We start from the raw sequence: 24,780 nt of genomic DNA, 5'->3' as shown, positions 1-24,780 counted from the left end.
TCCAAGGTCCCTTCCAACTCTGCTATTGTATAATTGTAAGCAGAAATAATTTCCATATAACTATGATGGAGAACCTATGGCACGTGGAGCTGCCAACTGACTTTGGTCTTCTTTTAAGGCCATTTTTTGCCTCTGGAGCACAAAAGACCGGCCCTTCAGGAATGGATTTCCGGTTTGCTCATAGAGCCATTTTTTGCCCTCCAGAGCCTTTAGGCGGCTTCCCTGAAGGCTCTGGAGGGTGAAAAACGGCTCCAGGGCAAACCAGAAGTCAATTTTTGAACTTCCAGTTTGGCCGTATGGCCGTTTTTTCACGCAGGGAAGCCTCCGGAGGGCCTCAGGGTGGGGAAAAATTGGTCCATCGTGCACATAGCATTATGGGTGTGGGCACTCCCGCACATGACTACCCTGTGCTCTCCCCACTTTTGGCATGCAATGGGAAAAAGGTTAGCCATCACTGCCCTATACGAATGTGTGATGACAATTTCTCAATAGAGAAAAGGGCAGAAGGTACAATTGTATTTTTCAATTCCTTTCCTGCTTCTCTGTATGCATTCTTTGTTTTTGTTTTGTACATTTTATTAAATAAAAAATTTCTAATTAAAAAAAGGAATGTGTATCCAATAATGAATCAGCCTTGATGCCTGGCCTTGCAGTTTCCTTGGCAAGAATTTTGTATATTTTATTAGATTAAATTTTTGAATTAAAAAGGAAGGTGTATCAAACAAAGAGTGGTACACTGTTGCATGCACATCTGTATTACCAATACTTTCCCAACCCATTAAAATGCCTTTTGGAAACATTTGTCAAAGCATATAGAGACAATTATCACCCCTTTTCTAGCCCTACTGCATATGTGACTTCCTCATTTTGACCTAATGGAGATTTCTGTGTATGCAAAATTGCAGACATACAAGACATTTAGCATGGGTGTGCTTGGAAACATCTCTGGGCAGCACGAATGAAGTTGGTTCCCTTTGAGCCTCTGACTCACTGATTCTCCTGGGTCCTAAATCCTTGGCAGCCACAAGAAATCAGTCATAAAGTTTTGGGATGCAGAGAGGTTTTGATCACTGAGTCACCCCCTAAGAAAGTGCAGGAACATATATATCAGCTTTCTGCAAAGTAGTGCCCTCCAAGTCTTTTGCTCAAACTGTTTCTGAATAATAAATCTAACTCCTGTGGAGATTGGAAGGCTGCTCAGGGCAATTCTTCCCTCTAGTGAGATTTAGCCTCTGCAAGGATGCAGCTAGAAAGAATCTCCCATATCTAGATGTAGAGAGTGGATGTTTCCAGTTATTCTTCCATGTTTCATTAGTCCAGGGGTAGTCAACCTTTTTATACCTACTGCCCACTTTTGTATTTCTGGTAGTATTAAATTTTCTAACCGCCCACCAATTCCACAGTAATGGTGATTTATAAAGTAGGGAAGTAACTTTACGTTATAAAATTTATAAAGCAGAGTTACAGCAAACCCCTACCGCCCACCATGAAAGCTGGAACGCCCACTAGTGGGCGGTAGGGACAGGTTGGTTACCACTGCATTAGTCTATTCATAGGATGAAGCTGGGTATCATTTAGCAACTATGTACGTAAGTAAGATCTTCATAAACGTTTATGGCATAGCATTTCCCTAATCTTGAGAAGCGAAGTAAGTCAAGCTTCACTCTTCAAACTTCGCTCAGTAGGTTTTGGGGAATTATCCTGTTCTACTTCCTTGCAGTTTCCTTGGCAAGGTTTTTTTGGAAGTGGATTTCCCCTTTCCAAGGCCTGAGAGGACAGGCCAGGCAATGGTCTCTGAGATGGCTTTGTGCCTAAAGCAGGACTGGAAATGAGCGTTTCTCAGGCTTTAGGCTGGTGATCACCAAACTGGGCCTTCTTCCTCCCCACAAAATCTATCCAATCAGCTGTTCCTGCTACTCCAGTTCTAAATTCAGGGCTTCAGCTTTCAAGATCCAGTATCCTCCAAATAATACATACTTTACACCTTTCAATCTGAGCTTCAAAGTTTGATTCTGAGGAAATGGACTGTATGTTTGAGTGGGGACTGATGGCTTTTGACCTCGCCCTGTAGACCATCCCCTCTGACTCCTAGGTTGGCTTTATTTAATTTTGCTTGATTGTCTACTGTTAGGTAAGCTCCCTGTTGGGACAACGAGTACATTCAGAGAAGCGTTGTGAGAATTGTGTTGGAGAACACACAAACCAGCATACAGAGACACTGCAGTTTAAATAGGCTTTTACTTTCATGAAAATAGAGATATCACAGTTCATCAAACAGTCCAAGTCATACATGGATAAGACAGTCAGTCATCAATGTCTTTCAGTTAAGGGATAATCCAAATAACATAGTCCATAAACATACAAACAGTCCAGTACTCAAGTTTGCAAGCAGTTGCAAAACTTAACAGTAGCTCACGGCACTTTCTAACAGCCAGTTTCCAAAACACTCAGATCAGATCAGCCCAGCATCTAACAAACAGAGAGCTAACAGTCATTCTGGCTCCCTCTTATGGCCGATTGAGGAAAACAGCAACCAATCACATTTTACAGTATGATTTAAAGAAACAGGAATAGCATTGTTACATGATTTATATATTGCCAACCCAACTGTTAGATTATATTCCTAACATCTACTATACAATTTTTTTCTCACATCTCTCCACCAAGGGGGGAGAACCACAAAAATACCATTCTTTTGGTGCAGCTCTCAGGCCCCGGCTGTCAAAGTCTAGCAAGGAGACCCCTAAAAACAAAGGAGGAATTGCGAATAAAGCTGGAGATCCTGTGCTCAAAACCACAATCCTTTTTCTCCTCAATTCAATATTCCTACAGCTCTTCTCCATGAAGGTCTCCTGCAGGGCACCCTCTACATCTGAAATTTTACACTGGTTTTGTCACTGCCCCAAACATCCCCAATATATTTGCTATTCATATGGTTTCTTCCACTTGTGTGCCTTATTCTTGACACAATCTGAAGAGACATGCTTGGTGCACTGAATTCCTGGAACGGTTAGGAAAAGATGAACTTTAAACCCCTCTACTTCTCTCACTTTCTCCTTATAAGAGCTATGGTGGCACAGTGATTAGAATGCAGTACTGCAAGCTACTTCTGCTGGCTGCCATCTGCCTGCAGTTTGACAGTTCAATTCCCACCGGCTCAAGGTTGACTTGGCTTTCTATCCTTTCAAGGTCAGCAAAATGAGGACTCAAATTGTTGTGGGCAATATGCTATGTAAACTGCTTAGAGAGGGCTATAAAGCACTGTGAAGCGGTATATAAGTCGAAGTGCTATTGCTATTATATGAGGAGCCACAATCTCTAACTATAGTCTGAGTGTTCCTATCCCAAAGAGATGCTGGCTGGGGAATTCTAGGGCTGACAATCTCAGCAGCACCCAGGGAGAAAAAGGCTGGGACTATGCCTGTGGCATTTCTATCATCTATCATGATAAAAATGGACAGAACACTCCCAAAAATATTTTTACGTACTTGCACAATTTCTGCAAAAATAAACACCTAGCAACTTCTGCTGCTGATGGACAGATAGCCTTTATCAAACTAATATGTACCAATTTTTTATCTCCTCCTTTCTGTCTAATACCATGACATATTTGCCTACAAAAAAAATCAGGCAAATTAAATAGTCAATTTCTCAGTTGGACTTACAATGGGTCATTAGAAATGAAATTCAAGCTTTGTCTACACTCATCACTTTGGGTCCCATGTGGATTTTCTTGTGTACGATAGGGTTGGAAGGTTTCCTGAAGCATCATGCACACTCGGGGAACATAAGTGGTTTCTCCTCTGTGTGTATGATTTAGAAGGCTATCCTTAGTACTGAAATCTTTCCCACAGTCAGGACACTCTCATGGTTTCTCTCCTGTGTGAGTTCTCTGATGTCTCACCAGATGGACATTTTGACTGAAACCTTTCCCACAATCAGGACATTCAAAGGGCCTTTCTCCTGTGTGAATCCTCTGGTGTCTAACCAAGCTGGAATTATCACTGAAACATTTCCCACAATCAGGACATTCAAAGGGTTTTTCTCCTGTGTGAGTCCTCTGATGAGTCACCAGGTGGGAATTCTGACTGAAACCTTTCCCACAGATAGGGCATTCAAAGGGTTTCTCTCCTGTGTGAATTCTCTGGTGTCTCATCAAGTCAGAATTCTGAATGAAACTTATTCCACAATCTGGACACTCATATGGTTTCTCTCCTGTGTGAGTCTTCTGGTGTATCACCATTTCGGAATTCTGACTGAAACATTTCCCACAGTCAGGACATTCAAAGGGCCTTTCTCCTGTGTGAATCCTCTGGTGTCTAACCAAGCTGGAATTATCATGGAAACATTTCCCACAATCAGGACATTCAAAGAGTTTCTCTCCTGTATGAGTCTTCTGGTGTATCACCAGGTAGGAATTCCGACTGAAACTTTCCCCACAATAGAGACATTCAAAGGGTTTCTCTCTTGTGTGAGTTCTCTGGTGTTTCACCAGATGGAAATTTCGACTGAAACTTTTCCCACAAGCAGGACATTCAAACAGTTTCTCTCCTGTGTGAGTACTCTGGTGTCTAATGAAGCTGGAATTATCACTGAAACATTTCCCACAATCAGGACATTGAAAGGGTTTTTCTCCTGTGTGAGTCCTCTGGTGTCTCACAATGTGGGAATTGTGAGTGAAACGATTCCCACAGTCAGGACATTGAAATGGTTTCTCTGTGTGAATCCTCTGGTGTATCACCATTTTGGAATTCTGACTGAAACATTTCCCACAGTCAGGACATTCAAATGGTTTCTCTCCTGTATGATTCCTCTGTTGTCTCATGAGTGGGAATTTCCAATTAAACTTTCACACAAATTGAACATTCATATGTTTTCTATCTGGTATGAGTCCTCTAATATATCACCACGTCACCATGCTCACTGAAGTATTTACCATATTGGGAGCATTTGTATTTCTTCTCTCCTGTCTGGGTCCTTCCATGAACCACAAGGAAGCTGTTGTGACCAAAGCTTTTGCCACATTCAGAGTATTTATATGACTTTTCTCCAGTTTGTATCCTCTCATGCATAATCAGCTGTGATTTGCAAGTTGTATCTTCCCCACAACAGGCACGTCTATGGAGCTTTTATTCCACTGATATTCTTGAGGATGTCAAAAATATGTGTGATCCCTTGTTTAGTGGTGCTTTGATTCAAGCCTTTTTCTTCCTCCCAGGGCAAGGGCTGCATCACTGCCTGACGTGACTATCCAAGTGAACTTTTCCTCCCCACTGACTTTGTTATTTCCCTCTTTTGCTGAATGGAAAAATAATCTCCCTTGACTTTTCATATATCTTTGAAATCCACAAACTTCCAACTATAAATCTCTTCTTTATTCTCTCTCCTTTGTTTCTCTCCTGCTGGCGAAGGAAAAAAATTGTGTGGTTTTCTGAAAGAAATGGAAAATACTTTGATTTCTGGCTCAATTTTCTTTCCTTTTCAATGGTGCTTGTTATTCTTATTTGTCCAGAGTATTCTCATTGCCATCTTCTTTGCCAATAGGTTCAAAGAAAAGTGTAACTTTAATTTTGTATAAAATGGTTGCAGAAGATGTGAAAAAGAGAAAAAAAGTATACATTACAATTGATTTGTATTTACCACGATTAGCCTCTTTGAACGCCAATGGGAAAGCATGGTATGAATTCCACGCATGACCCATGGAAATACAGACACTCACGCCCTCAATGCTCACAATGCTTCCTCACTTGGGGTGCACCACTGTTTTATGGGTGCTGCGGCAGGCTGCAGTTCCCATCACTTTCAGGAAGACTTGTGATGAAAAAATAGAGACATCCTCTGAAAATAAGCCTTATGGGTCTTTTGGACTCTTAAGACCCAATCTTATTTTTGGGGGGGAAACGGTATCATCAAATATACCTGGAAGTGCTGGGGATAGATTACACAATTGCAGATATATGCAAAGAGAGAGAAATATAAATACACATACCTATAGCTTTATTTATGTGGGAAATTGATTTATTTCAAGCCTGAAAAAATGTCCCAAAACGGTTGCAGTCAAACCTTTTGAGATAATTTTAAAGGTGTGGGGGCCTTATGTAATGAAATGATGCTTAAAGCCTCTGCAAATTGCCCATATTTTACCATGAAAGCCCTTGAGCGCCAAGTAAGGGCCAAAAATACACCCCACAACCCTTCTGGTGACATCCCAATTGATGTAGTCTTAAAAAAAAAAAAAGTTCAATCAATCAATTTCAACTTCTCATGGAAAAAAAAGATATTGCAAAGTTGGAATTGAATGACTGATTTTTTTTTTTTTTTGTAGACCCACAAGCATGTTTCCCTGCACACAATGGTGAGAAATGTGATGAACCTGGAAATCACGTTAGCAAAGAAAAGCTTGGGGGAAGCGAGTGGCATCTGGGCAGGTGGTGGGTAGGACAAGCTATGCAATGCAGCACTGCGCTCCAATAGGGAAATGGAGCGGCCAGCGTGAGAGAAGTTGGGGTTACCACCCACCCTCGGCTCCGTCTCGCAGTCGGGGCTTCCATGCCTAGGCCCACTTGCCCCTCCCTTTATTCCCTCCTTCACTGCTGCCCATCACTCCATTTGGCTCCTTTGTGTGCGGGTGTCTGCTGGAAGGATTTGCCTTGTTGCCCCCTTGTGAGCACCGCCGTTCGCTGCCCAGCTCCTTGGCCAGCATGGCTGACGGGGAGCCAAGACCTGGCTGTATATACCAGTAACTGTAACCGTTACAGGGCATCTGGACGATCGTGGATCGTGGCAAGCTCCGTGGTTTTGTGCTGCGCTGCAATGGAGAAACAAGAAATGGAGCGGCTGAAGTGAGGGAAGGAGGCTGCTTTCCTTTTATCTTCTCCCTGGTCCTTCTTCCCTCGTGCTGGCCGCTCCATTTCTCATTTCTCCATTGCAGTGTAGCGCCCATAGAGGCCATAGGTTCACCATCACGGATCTAGTTTGTAGAGTAGGGAAATTCGTAGACATAGTATACGGCATTTAATAAAGTAGACCTCACTCTACTTTTTGGTAAGCTAAAAAATATGGGATAGATAGTATCACCATCGGATGGATTTGTAACTGGATGACAAATAGCACTCAATGTGTAGCCCTTAATACAGCTACATCTATATGGAGGGGAAATAAGCAGCGTGGTACCCCAGGGTTCTGGTTTAGGCCCAGTATTCTTCAATATCATAATAATTTAGATAAGGGAATAGAAGAGGAACTCATCACATTTGGAGATGATACTAAATTGGCAGGAATAGCCAACACCCCAGAAGACAAGCTCAAAATACAGAAGAATCTCAATAGATTTGAACATTGGGCCCTATTTAACAAAATGAAATATAATGGAGAAAAAAATTAGGTTATACACTTAGTCAAGAAAAAACAAATGTCAAGGTACAGCATAGGTACAACCTGGCTAAATAACAGTAACTGCGAGATGGATCTTGAAGTCTAGTGAACAATCACTTAAACGTAAACCGTGTATTGCAGTGGCCAAAAAAGCCAACACAATCCTAGGCTGCCTAAATAGAGGGATAGAAACAAAATCATGTGAAGTGTTAGTACTAATTTATAATCCTTTGGTAAGACCACACTTGGAATACTGCATCCAGTTTTGGGTCACCACAGACTTAAAAAGATATCAAGACTCTATAAGGAGTGCAGAGAAGAACAGCAAGGATGATTAGGATGCTGAAGACTAAAATATATAAAGAACAGTTGCAGGAATTGGGTATGTCTAGTCTAGTGAAAGGAAGAACTAGGGGAGACATGATAGCCATCTTCCAATACTTGAGGGGTTGCCACAAAAGAGGGAGGGGCGTCAACCTATTCTCCAAAGCCCCTGAAGGCAGGACAAGGAACTGGATGGAAACTCATCAAGGAGAGAAGCAACTTAGAACTAAGGAGAAATTTCCTTAGACTAAGAACAGTGAACCAGTGGAAGGTTTTCCCTTCAGAGGTTGTGGGGGCTCCATCACTGGTGGCTTTTAATCCGAGGCAGGACAGCCATTTGTCTGAAATGATGTTGGGTCTCCTGCTTGATCAGGGCGTCGGAATAGAAGCCCTGCAAGGTCCCTCCCAGCTCTGTCACAAACCCTCCAGTGATGGGAGCCCCCACAACCTCTGGAGGGAAGCCATTCCCAAAGAATCCACCTTCACTTGGAAGAGACTTTCCCAATCTTCCCACCAGAAGGAAAATTGCAGCCACCAGTTTCACAGCGTGCAGAACCAGTGGGCTTAAATTCAAGGAGGGAAGGAACCTGCAGCAGCAGCAGCTGAGATGCTTCAGCCCAGTTGCTTCTCCGCTTCCAGGACTCTCCTCCCACCCGCCCTCAACTCACCTTCCAGCTGCTGCTTCGACCATGGGAAGAGCACAAGAGATGCTCTGCACACCACTCTCTTCCCATGAGTGATCCTGAACAGGAAGTTCCTCTGCGCTTCTCCTCTCCCATCCTTTCTAGCAATAAAGTACTCCATCGTTTTAACTCCTTTAAGCTCAATCACCAGACACGCTAAGGGAGCCAACTTCACTCCTGCTGGCCAGGGCTGCATCAAGAGCACCCAACCTGAAGCTTGATTCCTGGAGAAGGAAATTTTATATCTGCTAAATGCCAAATGCCATACGTAAATTCTGTAAATCTGCCTGCATGGAAATCTCCATTCTGTCACAGAGAGAAAAATATGCAGCAGGCCATAGAAAATGGGGGCTAAGACAGCTGGGGTGATTGTCAATATATAGTAGAAGAAATATTTTTTAAAATACATTTTTAAAAGAAAACAAAAGGGAAGAGTAGAATATCCCACCGAAGTATATGGTGTGACTAATAACCAGGCTAACATTTTTAGAGGGACAGCCTGCACTGTCATTTTCAAAGCAGATCCAGTAAGGTTTGGATGATGATAGTGGTCGTTTAGCTATCGGATCTGAGCTCTGTTGATGGATGAATCTGGAATAAAATAACTGCAAAATATATTTTATTGATTTCCTTTTCCTTCAGGAACTCAATGGCATACAAAGCATTTCCTGTGTAGGGTGCTGTAATTTACAGGGTCAATATACACACAAGGAGCCGAGGTGGTGCAGTGGTTAGGGTGCAGTACTGCAGGCCACTTCAGCTGACTGTTATCTGCAGTTCAGCGGTTCAAATCTCACTGGCTCAAGGTTGACTCAGCCTTCCCTCCTTCCGAGGTGGGTTAAATGAGGACCCAGACTGTGGGGGCAATTTGCTGGGGCAATTTGCTAAAAATCTGTAAACAGCTTAGAGAGGGCTGAAAGCCCTATGAAGCGGTATATAAGTCTTATAAATAAATAAATAAATAAATAAATAAATAAATAAATAAATAAATAAATAAATAAATAAATAAATAAGACAACCTGCACTACCTACAAACAATGTGATCCACTAGAAAAAAAAAATTGGAACCAGTCCTCTGAATTGTGTTAGTGAAATGAACAAACTTGCTATTCTTTGGTTACTTCTACTCAGCAAAATCAGGACTGCATAGCTTAAATATCTGTTCATTGCTCCAAATAATGTTCCTCTCTTTACTTGTAGGGAATATTTGGAAAACTTTAAAGAAATTTTGACCTTTTTTAAAAAAAAGGAAAATGATGACATGGTATAATAGGTATGTTATGTGTTGTTATTCCTTTGAAGTTTATTGGCCTATTTTTAAGAATTGCTAAGGACCAGATGACTTTTGGAGTTTGTATTGCATCTTATCTTCCTTTTTAAAACAAAAAAACAAAAAATCCCCCTTACCAGAAGCAAATTCATGTTGCTGCTTTGTAACTATTTTCTAAGCTGCTTCTAAACTCATAGAATCATAGCATCATGGGATTGGAAGGATCCTCAGTGGTCTTCTAGTCCAACCCACTGCTCAAGGCAGGAGCCTTATATAATCCCAGTCTATTCTTGAAAACCTCCAGTGATGGAGCATCCACAATGTCAGGGGGCAAGGTATGCAATACAATACAACACAATAGCAGAGTTGGAAGGGACCTTGGAGGTCTTCTAGTCTAACCCCCTGCCTAGGCAGGAAACCCTATACCGTTTCAGACAAATGGCTATCCAACATCTTCTTAAAGACTTCCAGTGTTGGGGCATTCACAACTTCTGGAGGGAAGCTGTTCCACTGATTAATTGTTCTCACTGTCAGGAAATTTCTCCTCAGTTCTAAGTTGCTTCTCTCCTTGATTAGTTTCCACCCATTGCTTCTTGTTCTACCCTCAGGTGCCTTGGAGAATAGTTTGACTCCCTCTTCTTTGTGACAACCCCTGAAATTTTGGAACACTGCTATCATGTCTCCCCTAGTCCTTCTTTCTATTTAACTAGACATAACCAGTTCCTGCAACCGTTCTTCATATGCTTTATCCTCCAGTTCCCTAATCATCTTTGTTGCTCTTCTCTGCACTCTTTCTAGAGTCTCCACATCTTTTCTACATCGTGGTGACCAAAACTGAATGCAGAATTCCAAGTGTGGCCTTTCCAAGGCATTATAAAGTGGTATTAACACTTCATGTGATCTTGATTCTATCCCTCTTGTTTATGGAGCCTAGAACTGTGTTGGCTTTTTTGGCAGCTGCTGCACACTGCTGGCTCATATTTAAATGGTTGTCCACTAGGAATCCAAGATCCCTCTCACAGTTACTACTATTGAGCTATGCTGTACCTGTGTATTTCGTTTTTCTTGACTAAAAGTAGAACCTTACTCTTTTCACCAGGGATTCTATTTCAGGTATTCTATTGATCAATTGCCCTCTCAGTAAATTTCTTCTTACTTCTAAATTGGACACCTCTCTTTAATGAGTTTCTGCCCATTACTTCTTGTCCTGCCCTGTAGGTGCCCTAGAGAATGCCAATATCTTCTTCTGTGTGACAGCCCCTCAAGTAATGGAAGAAATGTATTGTGTCTTCCCAATCCTTTTCTTCCATGGCCACAACATACCTAGCTCTACCAATCGATAGTCATTTAGTGTCTATTTATCATCTTTCTTCTTCTCTGCACATTTTCCAGGGTCTCGACATCTCTTTTATATTGTTACCAAAACTAGAGACAGTATTCTAAGTGTGGTCTCAGCAGCATGGTGTGAAGGGGTACGATCACTTCTTGTTGTCTTTGACACTATCCCTCTGTTGCAACCTAGGACTGCCTTAGATCCTCTGTAAGCCTATGATTTTCTACAAACCCACTGGCACAACCAAAGGCTTCTTTAAAGGTTGTAAAATTACAAAGGGAACCGTACCTTAATTGTCCAGTTTGAAACATCCTAACTTCCCTCTCTCAGACTTGCAGTGATGGAGCAGATCATCCCTGAATCTGAGAAGAATGCCAATCAAAATCGATCTGGCTTAACCACTTGGATTTTTTTAAAACTGCGCTTTCACCAAATTTAAGACTTGGGCAGATATCAATGCCAGAAGAAATTAAGAAGTAGAAGCCTAATTGCAGCTCACATCATCAGAAGCACCAGGTGACTGAACTGATGTAGGATTGAAACTGATAATGTAAATTTATAATAAGGAGGGAAGGGAATGTTGAATAGGGCAGATTGGTCATAGAGATGCAGAATGCACACGAGAGAGATTACAAGTTAATAATGGTAGTGAGTTAAAAAAAAATCACTGTATGTGTGGAGTCCTCATCACTGAGCAAGAGTTGGGAAATTAGTTTTACATTACCTTATTATTAATTTCATTTATTATTAAACTTAATCACTTGCAGTTTGAGGCAACTCTGAGCGCCTTGTGTAGCAAAATGGCCACCACTTCCACAAGTCCACTACATGGCCCAGGGGTGAATGCAGGACCCACTGAAAATGGTGGCTGCTTCCAGGACAGAGTCATGAGGCCCAGGGATGCTGTCCTCTCGTCAGTGGTGAAATTCATTTTTTTTACCACCAGTTCTATGGGTGTGGCTTGTGGACATGGCAGGGGAAGGATACTGCAAAACCTCCATTCCCACCCCACTCTGGGGCCAGCCAGAGGTGGTATTAGCCAGTTTTCTGAACTAGTCAAAATTTCCGCTACCGGTTCTCCAGAACCTATTAGAACTTGCTGAATTTCACCCCCGCCTCCCGTCCTTCCCCAACACGAGGATCAGAGATCTTCAAAAGAGAAGGAGGACGAGGGTGTGAGGCTTGGTGGGGTGGGAGTCAAACCTAAGGTCTGCAGGGACCCAGCGGGAGTGAGAGAAAAAACTATGGGGACCCTGGGGGGGGGGGTTGAAGGCCAGGGATGGGAAACAGAGCACAGGGTGTCTTGGAGGGTGGGGAAGGTCTGGAGATGCCTGTGGCAGGCAAGCCCGGCCCTGCTCTAGGCCTCCAAGAGTTTCCCCCCGCACTGAAGTAGCCAGTATTCTGTTTAGCGACTCACACATTCAATTAATAACTGCATCAAAGGAAGCAGGGGGATCCAGGTAATTAAGGAAATCAATCTCACTTAACAGCCGTTGCAACACGCAACCGTAATCGCAAGGCCATAACAGTTGTATCTTGAGAACTAGTTATCGGCTGGCTGGGGAATTCTGTAGCTAAAAATCTGGAGGAAACCAAGGTAGAAGACTGAAACTCCACAAATGGGAGTTACATAATCAATATACAAAACTACCACCCAGAAGCCATAATGAGGAATTTCACTACTTCTACAAAAGGAAATATCCAGAAATTGTTGTTGATAAACAGAAACAAAACATTCTGTTGATAACCGGAAAAGTTAGCCCTTTCCCATTTCCTTTTTCTTTCCATTTATAAGTCCAATTGTGAGACATGTTTGAGTAAAAAGAATCAGGACAGAATTCAAATAGTTAATTTCTCACCTATGCTTTCAATGGGAGATTACAAATGAAAAGCCTTCTCTAAACTCATCTACTCTTGCCTCATATGTATTTCTTTGTGTGCAATAAGGGATGATTTATGCCTGATGTAATGTTTACAGACTGGACATTTGAAAGATTTCTCCCCTCTTTGAGTCTTCTGGTGTCTCACCAAATCAGAATTCTGAATGAAACTTATTCCAAAATCCAGACACTCACAGAGTTCCTCTCCTGTGTGAGTCCTCTGGTCTATCACCAATTCAAAATTAACAATTGAACCTTTTCTCACAGTCAGGACATTCAAAGGATCTTTCTCCTGTGTGAATCCTCTACTGTATTGCCAAACTGGAATTTCGGCTGACATTTTTCTTACAAGCTGGACATTCATATGGTTTCTTATTAGAATATTCATGACTGGTAGAGACATGATAACAAGGTCAGCCAATGAATAGGCATAGCAACTAAGTCAGCCAATGGGAGTTTAAACAGATCTGAGTCTGTGCTGAGAATCGAAACTGAAACTACTCTGTCTGCTCTGAACTGAAACTAACTGTTCTCTCCCGTTTGTGTTCTGCTTGTAACTTCTACCATGTTGAAAGAATCAACTATTGGTATTGTACATTTATTTATCTGTTATTATGTATATAAAGAAGTTAATGAATCCAGCTGAATCAGTTATCTGTATGTGCTTTCTGGATTTGATTTTTCTGCAACAAACTCTGACATTTCTCTCCTCTGTGAGTTCTCTGGTGTCTCCCCAAATCAGACTTCCACAATCTGGACACTCATACGGTTTCTCTCCTGTCTTGAGTCTTTTGGTATATTACCGGAGCGCAATTCTGACAAAAACTTTTTCCACAAACCAGATTCATATGGGCTTCCAGAGAAAGCATAAATCACAATCTTAGTCCCCAAAACCCTCTTTTATTTACACTGCTGTGAATTATGGTTATTCACTGCCTGTAATGATTCACAGTCAGTCTGTGAAGATTCCGACAGATTCTGCTCAGGTTGCCAGAGTCTATGGGGGTAATGTTGATAAGCACCCATCTTTATCTCTCTTGAAATGTTGCCAAACCTAATTGCCAATTAGTTTTGCAAGGCCAAACGTAGCAGAGTTAAACAGGACTTCTCGGAGCGTGAACTAACTAGATGAACTAATTGCTTCCTGCAAAGGCTCACGCCCATTTGCTCCTCTTTTAAGTCTCATGAGAGGGGTCATTCATCTCCAAGCCTTACTCCCAAGTCACCCTTTTTTACTTAATTGTTCTTGCCTTCTGGCAGCTCTGCGCATGCGCACACTGGGAACTGGCTCAGACAGTTCTTCTGCCTCGCTAATGTCAGACTCCAGAGGCTCTGGAGGCAGCACATTACTACCAGATGGCCCTAGCCCTCACTCTGCCTCCGACGCAGACCCATCGTCTGAGCCTTCCCCAGAAACCAGGACTGGCCCATGTTCCTATCCAACCTCCTCACTGTCCGACTCTGCTGCCAGCTCTGCAGGCTGCTGACGGACCACAACATATGGTTTCTCTCCTGTGTGTGTTGTCTGGTGTAACACCAGAATGGAATTATGACGGAAACATTTCCCACAACCTGGACATATATATGGTTTCTCTGTGTGAGGCCTCTGGTGTGTTATCACGTTGAGCTGCTTGGTATAGCTTTTGCCACATTGAGACAACTGGTAGGGCTTTTCTCTGATATGAGCCTTTACATGAATAACGGGGAAGCTGTTCTTTTGCTGCATTAGAAACACTGATAGGGTGTTTCTCCCGTGAGGATCCTCTCGGGCATAATTGGCTATGATCTATAATTTTTGATTTTCCCACAATAGGCAGTTCTGTGGAACTCTTCCACCACAGAGATTCTTGGATTCTCAAGGACATCAAAAATACTCTCAATCCCATGTTGGATGGAGCATTGATTCAAATAACTGTTTCCTTCCTCAAAGGGCGAGGCCTACATTACGATCTGCCTTATCTGGCTGTCCAAGTGGCCTTTTCGTTTCCACTGACTTCCAGATATTTCCCACTATTTCTGAACTAGGAAATTATTCCCTTTGATATTTTGATATGTTTCTTCCAGATACTCGATATTTTGTCCAGCTCAAAACTCTTTTCCTGGTATTGTTTTCCTTATCTGTAAGCTGCTGGGGAAGAAGAGTTTTGGGGATTTCCATAGGAACTAATAAGATTTTGATTTGTGCCTTTGCATTTTAATGCTGCTTGTGATTCAGTTCTCCACCGTGCTCTCTTTGGCATTCTTTTGCCTGTAAGATTCACATAAAAGGATTAGTTTAATGATGGTTTATAAAATGGCTGCACAATATTTTTTTAAAAGAGATCCAAAGGCATACATTACAATAAAAGGCAAAGATGCCAAAATGTGAACTTAACCTCTTACATTAATGATTTACATTTTCAATATACATGTCAAATAACCATTCAGTTATGAAATTTATTTATTGACTTGGGTCAATCATGAGTTCATAGTATTGCAAAGTGTTATCATAGAATATACCTGGAAGTTCTGGGGACAGATTATACATATATACCTACCCTCGTTTCCCTCTTTTGGGTCCCAAAATAAGCACCAAGTCTTAGTTTCGGTGGATGTCTTACCCGCTTACTTTAGGACCATTGCGGTCCATGCCCTGACACCCTGAGGAAATAATGTTTTAAAAAGCTTCCATCGGCTACCCTTTTCCTATTGGCTAAACTCCTCTAAGTGCACTCCAACCATTTCTACTTTGACTCTTGGTTCCCTTCTGAGAAGGCAGAGAAGAATGTGAGTCAAGTATACGTATGTTATGTTGACGCTTGCGCCAGGACGCCATGTGGCACGTCCTAGAAAGCCTCTGGAGCCTGGGGAGGGCAAAAAAAAAGTGCACCAAAAGCATAGGGAGTGCTGATCGGGCAAACATGCTGGGGTCGCGCGCATAGCATTACGGGTATGGGCATGCCCGCGCACGACCCCCCCTGCGCTCCCCCGGCTTTTGGCACGTGATCCAAAAACTGATATATGTTCTTCTCACCCTGGGGGAGGGGGTGAAGGGCCAAGGGGACTCAAGGGTTAGGAAACAAAGGAAAAGGATGTCTTGGAGGGTGGGATGAGGCCTCCTAGGAGTTTTTTCCAGCTCTGAGTAGACAGTGTTCAGTTTAGCGACTCGCACATTTGATTAAATGGCTGTATCAGGGAGAGCAGGGGGATTCGGATAGTTAAGGGAAAGCAATTTCACTTAACAGCCGTTGCAACATGCAACCTTAATTTGAGGCCCATAATAGTTATATCTTTAGGATTAATTTTATGCGGGCTGTAGAATTCTGGGGCTGAAAATCGGGCAAAACCAAGGTAGAAGACTGAAACTCCACATGTGAGAATTCCATAATCAACAGACAAAATCTCCACCCAAAATTCCTTATTGAGGAATTCCTCCAATTCTGGAAATCCAGAAGCTTTCCTGATAACCAGAAATTAGTAGTTAGCCATTTTCCATTTTCCTTTTCACTCTGCTTACAAATTTAATCCTGAGAAATGATTGAGCAAAATGAATCAGGCCAAAATTCAAACAATCAATTTCTCACCTACACTTTCAAAGGGAGATCACAAATGAAATTCAAGCATTTTCTAAACTCATCTACTATTTCTCATATGGATTATTTTATGTGCAATAAGGGATGATTTATGCTTGAAGTAATGACCACAGACTGGATAATTCAAAGATTTCTCCACAGTGGGAGTCCGCTGGTGTATCACCAGGTTGGAATTATGACTGAAACATTTCCCACAATCAGGACATTGAAAGGGTTTCTTTCATGTGTGTTTTCTTGTGTTTTACCAGTATGGAATTATTACTAAAGCTTTTCCCACAGTCAGGACATTCAAAGGATTTCTCCCCTGTGTGAGTCGTCTGGTGTGTCACCAGATTGGAAGTATTGCTAAAACTTTTCCCACAAATAGGACATTCAAACGGTTTCTCCCCTGTGTGTGTCCTCTGGTGTATCACCAGGTGGGAATTCTGACTGAAATGTTTCCCACAATCAGGACATTTAAAGGGTTTCTCTCCTGTGTGAGTCCTCTGGTGTGTCACCAGATGGGAATTCCGACGAAAGCTTTTCCCACAGTCAGGACATTCAAAGGGTTTCTCTCCTGTGTGAGTCCTCTGGTGTATCACCAGGTAGGAATTCCGACTGAAACTTTTCCCACAATCAGGACATTCAAAGGGTTTCTCTCCTGTATGAGTCGTCTTGTGTATCATCAGGTGGGAATTCCGACTGAAACTTTTCCCACAGTCAGAACATTCAAAGGGTTTCTCTCCTGTGTGAGTCCTCTGGTGTATCATCAGGTCGGAATTCCGACTGAAACTTTTTCCACAGTCAGGACATTCAAAGGGTTTCTCTCCTGTGTGAGTACTCTGGTGTATCACGAGGTGGGAATTCAGGCTGTAACTTTTCCCACAGTCAGGACATTCAAAGGGTTTCTCTCCTGTGTGAGTCCTCTGGTGTATCACCAGGTGGGAATTCCAACTGAAACTTTTCCCACAATCAGGACATTCAAAGGGTTTCTCTCCCGTGTGAGTCCTCTGGTGTATCACCAGGCGGGAATTACGATTGAAACTTTCCCCACAGTCAGGACATTCAAAGGGTTTTTTTCCTGTGTGAGTCCTCTGGTGTATCACCAGGTTGGAATTCCGAATGAAGTGTTTCCCACAGTCAGGACATTCAAAGGGTATCTCTCCTGTGTGATTTCTCTGGTGTGTCACCAGGCTAGAATTATTACTAAAACTTTTCCCACAAATAGGACATTCAAAGGGTTTCTCTCCTGTGTGAGTCCTCTGGTGTATCACCAGGTGGGAATTCTGACTGAAACTTTTCCCACAATCCGGACATTCAAAGGGTTTCTCTCCTGTGTGAGTCCTCTGGTGTGTCACCAGATTGGAATTCTGACTAAAGCTTTTTCCACAGATAGGACATTCAAAGGGTTTCTCTCCTGTGTGCGTCCTCTGGTGTCTCTCTAGGCGGGAATTATCCCTAAAGCTTTTCCCACAGTCAGGACATTCAAAGGGTTTCTCTCCTGTGTGCGTGGTCTTGTGTTTCAGGAGTTGTGAGTTTCTAATGAAACATTTCCCACAATCTGGACATTCATAAGGTTTCTCCATGGAGTGAATCCTCTGATATATTATCAGGCGGAAATTACAACTGAAACTTCTCCCACAGTCAGAACATTGAATGGGTTTTTCTCATTTATGATTCCTCTGGTGTATCACCAAGATGGAATTATAACTGAAAGTTTTCCAACAATCAGGACAGTCAAAACATTTCTCTCCTATGTGAGTCTTTGGTATATCACCAAGCTGGAATTGTGACTTTCCCATAATCAGGACATTCAAAGGGTTTTTCTTCTGTGTGAGTTCTCTGGTGTCTCTTGATATGGAAATTTCTACTGAAGCTTATCTCACAATCTAGACACTCATACAATTTCTCCCTTGAGTCAATCTACTGATGCATCACCAGACTGAAATTATGACTACATTTATTTTCTACAATCAGGACATTCAAAGGGTTTCTCTTTTGTGAGAGACCTTGGGTGTTTCACCAGGGTGGAATTCTCACAGAAACTTTTCCCACAGAAAGGATGTTCACATGGTTTTATTCCTGTGTATGCATCCTTTAGTGTCTCAAGACCTGGGAATTTCTAATGAAACTTTTACACAATCTGCAGAATCATATGTTTTCTCCCTTCTGTGAGTTATCTGATGTAGCACAATGTTGCCATGCTCACTAAAGCATTTACCACATTGGGAGCACTTTTGTGGCTTCCTTCTTTTGTAGAGGTGCTTCCATGAACAACAAGGGAGCTTTTGTGACCATAGTTTTTGCCACAACCAGGTAATTAGTATGGATTTTCTCCTTTCTGACTCCTCTAGGGCATAATCAATTGTGATTTGCAATGTCTTCTTTTCCCAAATCTATGGAGCTTTTGCTCAGCTGATATTCTTGAGGAAGTCAAAAATATGGACAATGCCTTTAGTGGTGCTTTTATTCAAGCCGTCTTCTTCTTCACAGGGAGAGGCCTGTCTGTTCTACATGACTTTACTATTGATCTTTTCCTCCCAATGCACTTCCAGATATTTATTCCCTCTTTTGCTGAATTATAAACAATCTCCCTTCCCCTCTCATGTTATGTATCGTTGAGTTCCGCATAATCTGCTCATTTTTTCCTCATTTTCTCTCTCAAACACCTGCTGGAGGAGCAGATTTGCATGGTTTTCTGCAGGGAATGGAAAATATTTTGATTTCTGGCTTGATTTCTTCCGTTTTCAACATTGATTGTTATTTACAGGTGTCCAGAGAGCTCTTATTGGCATCCTGTTCATCTGTAAGATGCAAAGAAAAGTGTACTTTTAATTTTTATAAAATGGTTAGAGATGAGGTGGGGAAAAAAAAGTAGTGTTTCCCCGAAAATACGACAGGGTCTTATATATATTTTTTTGATCCACAAAATATGGCCTTGGGCTTATTGAGGGGGGGGGAGCTTATTGTTTTGGGATTGCCGGGCGGCTGCTCCCTTGCGAGTGGGCTCCCAAAGAACCGAGCACAGCCTCAGGGGCGAAGCAGCCATGAGATGACCATACTCACGAGCAGCCACCCGGCAAACCCCCTCTCCAGCTGGGCAGAGCTCCATACACTGACCTAGGGAGTATCCCTAAGGTGCCAAGCCATGTGGCACTCTGCCCACCCCACAGCTGCCATGACTTGGCACACTTGGGGTACCTCCTAGGTGAGTGCATGGAGCTCTGCCCGGCTGGAGAGGGGGTTTGCTGGGTGGCTGCTCATGAGCATGGTCACTTCATGGCTGCTTCGTCCCTGAGGCTGTGCCCGGCTCTTCGGGAGCCCGCTTGCAAGGGAGCAGCCACCCGGCAACTCCCCCCTCCAGCCAGGCAGAACGCTACTCCTCAACCTAGCGGTATCCCAAAGGTGCCAAGCAAAGTGCCTTTCTTTGCCCCCACCCCCAGCTTCCGCAGCTTGGCGCCTTCAGGATATCACTAGGTTGGTGAGTGGTGCTCTGCCTGGCTGAAGGGGGGAGGTGTTGTCCAGGGGGCTTATTTTCAGGGAGGGTATATATTTGCCTACCCATAAAATGTGGAAGGCTTTAGTTTCAGGACATGTTGTATTTTCGGGGAAACACGGTATAAACCACTTTTGCTCATGGAAGTCTTCAGCTGCAAATAAGGGCTGAAAATACTGTCTACAACCCATCAGGTGACATCCTTGTTCAAGTAGTCCTCACTTAACCTACCACAATTGAAACGGATATTTGCATCACTAAGCAGCTCAATCATTAAGCATCATCTCACATGACAGTTTATATCTGTTCCTCTGTAGTTGTTAAGCTAATTACTCTGGGTTGTTTAAGGCAATTTCATGTGATGGTAACTTGCAATTTCCTGCCAGTAAATCCACTGATTTTGTTTGTCAGAAGCTAGATGAGAAGGGAGGGAACTAGAGGAAAAACTATATCAACCTAATTCTTACTAATAGAGAAGTGATAGAAGGAGTTGAAGTGGTCGGAACCTTGGGTGAATGCCACGTCTTACTGGAATTCAATATAATGCAAACACAATAAAATCCAACAAGTGTCTTAAACTTTAGAAGAGCTGATTTTAAGAAATCCAGAGCCTAAGCAAAATTTCATGAATAAAAATCCTAAAGGAGAAAACAATGCAAGGAGTGTGGGAAATACTGGAAAATATATATAAAAGCAAAATACCACTCATGCATTATCACAAAATCTCCAGAACCATGAAGCCTACAAACCTCAAAAATTCCACATATGTTCCTCTTGGCTTCTAGGTGTTATCTAAGAAAAGATTTTTTGAAATGACTATCAGAGCATTAGAATTTTCTATATTATTATTAATATGCTCTCATGCTAACTAGTTCTACTCCCTCCCCTAATCAGAAAAGAAATCTGTTCCAAATGCAAAACACAAGCAGAGGAGTTTCAGTTTCAGTTTTACTTTCACAGCAGAAAGCAGCTGTACTACAGAACAGTTGAGTTAAGCCACGTCCAGGCTCCTTCCTGTCTTCTTCTTGATCACACAGCAAATATTCTTTGAGTTTCCAAACACCCTTCAACTCTCTCATACGCTGACAGGATGCTAGCCAGATGAATACCAATGGATGCTGGTAGGCAGAGGCAGATTTCCCCCCCCCCCTTATTTTACTCCTCAGTTCAGATAAATTTGTTCCATCTAGTGTAACACCAGTTAAAGGAAAAAGAGGCAAAAATGGACAAAAAGATTTACAGATGTGATTAGGAAAACACGTAAGGAAAGCTGCACACAAGTATCATCAAACTCATCCCCAAGTCAGTGGAAAGGCTATAAAAAAGTATACATCTAATAACCCCTATGTTAATCAATCACAAATGATTAACCTTGGTCTAATAAGTATTTCTTTGATTTTAAATATGAACCTCAGTTTAATTACGCCAGGGACAAAGTTGTTGATCTCAGACTCCAGCTACGCTGTGCCTGGTGCCATGCTCTATGTCAGATTCCTGTTCGGTGAAGCAGAAATAAACAATAAGCTATACAATTCTCAGTGTGTATTGTTTTATCTTCCACACTCCGGCACAATCTGTCAAACACTCAGTGATAAGATATAGTGAGATGAAGTCAAGGCTTAAGCCAAGTGCTGCCCTCCACCTTTGAAACCTTCCCGCGACTCCACCCACTGCCCATGCATGCTCACAACGGTCCCAGCCAAGCCACAAGCCATGTTGGTTTGCTGCCATGCGCAGGCAGCTGTGCTGTGTTTCGGAATGGCAGGATGAGAGTCCCGGGATGTGCTACAGTGGTGATGTACCTCTCTCCCCTTCAGCCATACCATGAACCCTTACACAGCCTTCTCACCCACCAGCATCCAATGGCAAAGCACTTTCTGTGTGCTGTCTAGAAGTACAAAGGATGCTTCCAAATGACGTCTTTTGGAGTCAGAGAGGTGAAGGAGGGAAATTTTATGCCAACATTCAAAGTGCAGGGGAAGATCTACCACAGAATAGGGAGTATCATGGCGGGGCCTCAGCAACAGCCTTCATTTTTCCAGATGTACTTTGCTGGTGATGATGACAGTGAGAGAGATATCCATTGTGGAATCTACCCAGGCGTTAATCCACAACTGGTTAACCAACTGCAGAAGTTGCTGCGTGAACACAACAAGTATATTCTGGAACTTAAGGGTGCCGTTGAGTCTGTTCCGAAGGGCCACAAGGACTTCCAAGTAGTGATTAATGCTGATAGGAAGCCTTGTGGAGGGCAAAGAGGTCGTTTCAATGCCCCCATGACTACAGAAGTGGCTGTTCTCATTGTCGCCCAGGATTTTGAGAAGAGATATATCGTTCTCCACAGCAGAGAAAATTGGTTGTTAAGAATCAGAGAGATCAGTGAGAGCTTCCCTTTGAAGCTCTCCAGTACCCTCTGATGTTCTGCCATGGAGAAGATGGCTATTACATCAATATACCTCAGTGTGAACCTCTCAAGAAGACCCTGTCTGCTGCTGCCTTTTACAGCTACAGGATAATGGAGAGTGATGGTGAAGAATGCTACCTATTGCTGTTCCAGTTCCGTAACGAAGCACGGGTATCCAACCAACTAGTACGATCATATAAGCCCAGCCCAACACAATATCACTAAAAGGGTAAACAAGATATCCAAGAAGAAACCAGCATGGTTGCATAAAGATCTCACTGATAAACTGAATGAAAAAAAGGATCAGTATAAAAAATGGAAAGAGGGATACATAACTAAGGCAGAACAGTAGTATGTACCTTGAATCTGCAGAGATGAAATCAAGCTCATGGTGAGAATGAACTAAAACTTGCAACAAATATCAAAAATCATTTTAAAACATGTATAAAACAAGAAAAAACTCAAGGAAACAGTCAGTCCGCTAATGGGAGATGATGGGCAGTAGAGGCACAGAAGAGCTACTTAATTCATTATTTGCATCTATCTTCAGGCAAAAGAAAAAATAGCCAAACCTACTAAATACAGAACTGCAAAAGGCAGACTAGGAATACAAGTTAAAACGGGCAAGAAAATGGTAAGAGAACCCCTGTCCATTCTAGAAGAGTTCTAATCATTGGGATCAGATTGATTACATCCCAGAATTCTAAAGGAGGATCCAGCAGACATGATCTAAGAACCATTCAACCATATCTTTCAAAGATCTTCTTGCACCAATGAATGACTAGTGGATTGGAAAAGACCTGATGTAGTTCCCATCTTCAAAAAAGGGGAGAAAAATGGATCCACAAAACTACAGGCCAATTAGCCTGACATCACTACCTGGGAAGATCTTGGAAAAGATAATGAAACAAAAGAACTGCAAACACCTAGAAGCAAGCAAATATATAACCAGAAGTCAACATGGGAAGTCCAACATGTTATTTCATTCTTACACAAAGAGACTAAATTAGCAGACCAATCAAATGAATTGTATAACTGGATTTCAGTAAGGCAGTTGACAAAGTAGACCATAACCTACTTCTTGGTAAATTAGAAAAACGTGGGATAGGTACATCCATCCACACAGATGGATTCATAACCGGCTGACAAACCACAATCAAAGTGTATTCCTTAATGGGACTATATCTATATGGAGGGAAATAAGCAGTGGGTACCCCAAGGTTCTGCTTTAATACTCTTTAATATCTTTGTAAATGCATTCCATGAGGGAGTCGAATGGGAACGCATCAAATTTCCAAATGACACCAAGTTGGCAGGAATACCCAACACCTCAGAATATAGGCTTGATAGAGAATCTCGATAGATTTGAACACTGGGCCCTACCTAACAAAATGAAATTCAATGGAGGGGGGAAAGGGGATTTACACTTATGCAAGGAAAACCAAATGTACTGGTACAGAATAGGTACCACTTGGCTCAAGTAATAACTATGAGAGGAACCTTGAAGTCCTAGTGGACAATCATTTAGATATGGGCCAGCTGTGTATTGCAGTGGCAAAAAAAGCCAATACAATACTAGGCTGCATTAACAGAGAGATAGAATCAAGATCATGTGAAGTACTAGTATCACTTTATAAAGAGTAAGACCACACTTAGATAATTGCAGACAGTTTGGTCACCATATCATAAAAAAGATGTTGAGACTCTGGAAAGAAGGCAGAAAAGAGCAACAAAGAGGATTAGGGGGCTCGAGGCTAAAAAAAAAGGGTTGCAGGAATTGGATATGTCTAGTCTAGTGAAGGGATTAGGGGAGACATGATAGCCATCTTCCAATACTTGAGGAGTTGCCACAAAAGAGGGAGGGGCGTCAACCTATTCTCCAAAGCCCTTGAAGGCAGGACAAGGAACTGGATGGAAACTCATCAAGGAGAGAAGCAACTTAGAACTAAGGAGAAACTTCCTGACACTAAGAACAGTGAACCAGTGGAAGGTTTTCCCTTCAGAGGTTGTGGGGGCTCCATCACTGGTGGCTTTTAATCAAGAGACAGGACAGCCATTTGTCTGAAATGATGTTGGGTCTCCTGCTTGATCAGGGCGTCGGAATAGAAGACCTGCAAGGTCCCTCCCAGCTCTGTCACAAACCCTCCAGTGATGGGAGCCCCCACAACCTCTGGAGGGAAGCCATTCCCAAAGGATCCACCTTCACTTGGAAGAGACGTTTCCAATCTTCCCACCAGGAGGAAAACTGCAGCTACGAGTTTCACAGCGTGCAGCCCCAGTGGGCTTAAATTCGGGGAGGGAAGGAACCTGCAGCAGCAGCAGCTGAGATGCTTCAGCCCAGTTGCTTCTCTGCTTCCGGGACTCTCCTCCCACCCGCCCTCAACTCACCTTCCAGCTGCTGCTTCGACCATGGGAAGAGCACAAAAGCCGCTCTGCACACCACTCTCCTCCCATGAGTGATCCGG

The 24,780-nt window shown here is 42.6% G+C and overlaps 2 pseudogenes across 2 annotated transcripts in view; both read right to left on the bottom strand.

The window, feature by feature from the left end:
* Nucleotides 1-1,727: 1,727 nt before the first annotated feature.
* On the bottom strand, nt 1,728-24,780 carry LOC148047594 (uncharacterized; annotated as a pseudogene). Its single transcript, XR_015696163.1, has 2 exons — nt 24,704-24,780; nt 1,728-5,562 (listed from the first exon to the last, which is right to left on the bottom strand). The product of XR_015696163.1 is annotated as an uncharacterized LOC148047594 (transcript).
* The window catches only part of LOC106548984 (uncharacterized), a 95,102-nt pseudogene continuing 86,184 nt past the window's right edge, over nt 15,863-24,780 (bottom strand). Inside the window, exon 2 of the transcript XR_015696156.1 lies at nt 15,863-19,219. The product of XR_015696156.1 is annotated as an uncharacterized LOC106548984 (transcript). The remainder of the gene's footprint in view (nt 19,220-24,780) is intronic.

This window comes from Thamnophis sirtalis, unplaced genomic scaffold (genome assembly GCF_051295495.1).
Source record: "Thamnophis sirtalis isolate CommonGarterSnake01/CBP01778 unplaced genomic scaffold, rThaSir2_p1.2 scaffold_3, whole genome shotgun sequence".
In the NCBI taxonomy this organism is placed as follows: Eukaryota; Metazoa; Chordata; class Lepidosauria; order Squamata; family Natricidae; genus Thamnophis; species Thamnophis sirtalis.
Note: the sequence above shows the minus strand (reverse complement) of the source record. Positions and strands in the feature narration are given on the sequence as shown.